This window comes from Acanthisitta chloris, unplaced genomic scaffold (genome assembly GCF_000695815.1).
Source record: "Acanthisitta chloris isolate BGI_N310 unplaced genomic scaffold, ASM69581v1 scaffold12009, whole genome shotgun sequence".
NCBI lineage: Eukaryota > Metazoa > Chordata > Aves > Passeriformes > Acanthisittidae > Acanthisitta > Acanthisitta chloris.
This window is the reverse complement of record NW_008691179.1, coordinates 165,131-168,815: the sequence shown is the minus strand read 5'-3', so window position 1 is coordinate 168,815 and position 3,685 is coordinate 165,131.

The following is a 3,685-nucleotide window of genomic DNA, read 5'->3' as shown; positions in this document are numbered from 1 at the left end:
GTGAGGCACTCTTGGTGCATAATCTTGCAAGCTGTGTCACAGAAGAGAGGAGAAAATCTTCAAGTAAATAAACTATGACTTTCAGCTGTTGCCCAAACTGTGTTTACTGGAAGGGAACATTCCCCTCTGGATAAAGTTCTGAGATCATGTCTCAGATACAATCAAGAGACAGAAGAAGTAAGAGGAGAATAGCCAATTAATTCCAAGAATAAAGCAAGTGCTTTCAGGAGTGCAAAGGTATTTTTTCCCTGTTCTTAAATTGCTGACAAAAAGCTCATTCCCTTGCTGTGTCACTCTGCTGAGCTCTTGCTGGTAAAAGAAGTTTATCCAAGCTACTTTGCAGTGGATTTATGCTGGGCTTTGGTGTGCTCACTCGAGGTAAACATTCACAGTGTTCCTACAGTGTTCTAACTTGAAAGCTTGCAGAAAAGGACTAACAGGAACCTCACGAAGTTCAGCAAAGGGAAGCACCAAGTCCTGCACGTGGGGAGGAATAACACCTTTATTGGTGTAACCTAGGGGTTGACTAGCTGGAAGCAGCTCTGCCAAAAACCACCTGGAAGTCCTGGTGGACAAAAAAATTGAACATGAGCCAACAATACACTGTTGCAGCAAAAAAAAAAAAAAAGCCAATAGCATCGTGGGATGCATTTGGAAGAGTGTTGTCAGCAGGTTGAGGGAGGTGATAATTTGGATGGCTGAACAAGGTTTTGTTCTTAAGCCTCCTTAGTTTCCATTTTTACAGCATGTTTCATTTGCAAATCTGTGCCTTGACCTGGATTTTCTCTGTTCTGCACTATCAGCCTATGTTCTTAATTTCATTCTTCCCTTTATCTGCTCTTCTGCTCCATTTCATAATTTCCCTTCTACATCCTTGTCATACATTAAATTTATCTATTGACAGTTAAAGCATTCTGACCCTTTGTTTCAACTGGGTTGTCCAGTGGTTGTTACTGATTCTGTTAGAGGAAGAAAGAGAAGTTAAGTATTTACAATAGAGTTCAGCTTATTTATAAAAAAACTAAAAAATCTGATTCCTTGAGGCACAACAGGAATCAAATGTGGTGCTGTTTATAACACTAAGTCTTCACTCAGGGAAAAGTTGTGCCTGTTCTTGGGGACTATTAGTGCTTGTTAAAGATGCCTCTTTTTCTTCTTTGCAACTTCTTTGTTGCCTTACTTGACTTCTCTCCTGCAGAAAGACACACGTCCATGAATATTATCTGCTGAGATGCCACTGTTGGCTGTGTATGTATCTTTGTGTGGTAATCTCTGCCTGTGTTGCTAGTTTAGTGTTCCTTTAAAAAAAGTTGTGTTTTAAATTACAATTTCTGGAAGTTGTCACGATTTTAGGGAATAGTCTGTGATGCTTTTATTAATTCTCAAAGCTGTGCTTGGTATCTTGAGTGTGAGGGAAAGAAACTTCTAACTTGGCCATGCAACTGTTTCAGAATGCCAGTTGACTATTATTACACCAGAACAGGCAGAAAAGATAGGAAATATTGTTTTCTGGGACCATTACCTCTTAGTATATTTGTACAAAGGTGTTATATTTTGTATTATGAAATGTAAGATTTAGGCCCTTGAAATCTTTTGCTTTGTCAAATTGAAGTTTATTGCTGTCTTCTAATTTGACAGAATGGGATAATGTGTTTTATTACAGGTACTTGTTATCCTTTGATTGAAATTAACCTTTATTCCAAACTTGTGCTTTTTAATGTCACATGAAGATGATTTTGGTTAGAGTACATTAGTGTCTTGTGCTGTTGGCTTTTCTGTCATTTTCCTATTGCATTGAAGCCTGGTTTGTGATAAATGCCATGATCTGAGAGGGATGTTCACCCAGGGACCTGAGTCTTTGTTGAAGACAGACAGAATAATAACAAATGCTTATTATCTAATCTTGCTGCATGATTCATATGAGTGAATTTGGAAAGGATCCTGTGCTGTTCTTGAATTTCTTTGGTGTAATGAACAGGAATGAAACTTCATCATCACATTTTCTTACCTTTTTAATTACTTGTATAAAAATTACAGAATATGACCTAACCAGAGCAGCAGAGACTGTTATCTTACAGCATTGCCTCATCTTCCCCAAGGTTGTGTGCATTTAGCATTGCATTTGCCAAAGAGTGATATCACATACAAACCTTTTAACTTCTGTGAGGATCAGCTTTGTATTTTGTGACAAGTCTGTTGTGCATATGAAGCTTCTTTCTACCAGTAACATATACACATCTGCCTTCATGTGGAAAAGATGAATCTTTCTTTGCACATGAGAAACTGTGGATTGTGGATCTGTTGTTGTGCAGTGTTTATAGTCATGTAGAAAGTCTAGTGCAGACAGAATTTGAAATTTTAATCACAGCCCTGTGCCTTGGTGACTGTGTTATCATTTCTCTGACTTTACTCTGGGGAAATTTACTTAACTACCTGTAGCATTTTCTGTCTTGGACTCTATTTCTTGACATAATTCCAGAGAGTTGTACATAATGTATTTCCCTTCACACTGAAGCAGTTTGTACTACTGTAGAATTGATGCCATCAGTAAATACTGAGTTTTCACTTAGATAATCTGTTTCTGCACTTGTCAAAAGTGAGACAGGTAATTTGTGGATGAGTCAGAAGAATCTGATGAGATGTTTGCTGTCCTATATGCCTTGTGGGGCTGCTTTCTGGTCCTAAACACTGTGAGTGGCAAGAGTTGTATGTCAGGACAAATGTTGTACTGTGAGACACTTCCCCACCCTTCCTGAAGTTACACTCTGTATTCCCACCAGTTGATTCTAGAAACCATAAAGATTTAATATCAGTGATTGTGTATTGTATGTAAATTTTATTTTTAGCCTGTACACTGTACAATATTAAGGAAGAAAACCACAGGTTCTGCTTGGATATACAAGAGGAAGAGATTATAAATATCATTATACATAGTTCAATTTAAAATGACATAAGTATTATACATATATTTAATTTTGTTTCTGATTCACTTAACCCTTCACTCCATATTTACAAAAAAAAGTTCTCATTTAGGTTGCCATTTCAAAATGATATTATTCTGTAGAGCACATCTAGGAAATGACCTTTCTTCACTTGAAATGCTCTAAAATTAACTTTTCATAGACTGTAAGTAGCACTCCAGAGACAGGTTCTTTAATGTACTGGTTATTGCTTTCAAAGTACTCTTAATTGCCTAAATTAATAATGGCTTTTTTTTTTTCTTCTTGGTTCTTGTAAGGGACAAATGAATTTGAATCACTCTCTAAAGAATTGAATCACTGGCCATCTTCTTCTGATTACTTTTTACATTCATTATGAAATTTAAGGGGAAAAAAAAAGAACAGCAAGGTCACCTTCAGCATATTTTCTGTTTGTGAGAAAAGCAAAGGAAAATGACACTAACTGCACTTGTCGAGTTCTTAGGAAAGAACAGAGACTGCAAAATTGGGGGGAACTTACACAGCTCTAAATATTTGTGTGCAAAGGCAATTTGGTAACTTCTGAATGGTTTAATTACAGATCTCTTCCAATATTGATGAGACAGTTCTGGAAACAAAGGCCAACACAAAAAGATTTCTGACCTGATCTGAAAGCTAGAGGAAAGGATAAGCCTCTTTTGTGAGTTTTGTTTATATTTTTTTAGCAATGTATAAGTAAAGCAGATGTAAACTCTTCCCTAGTTTAT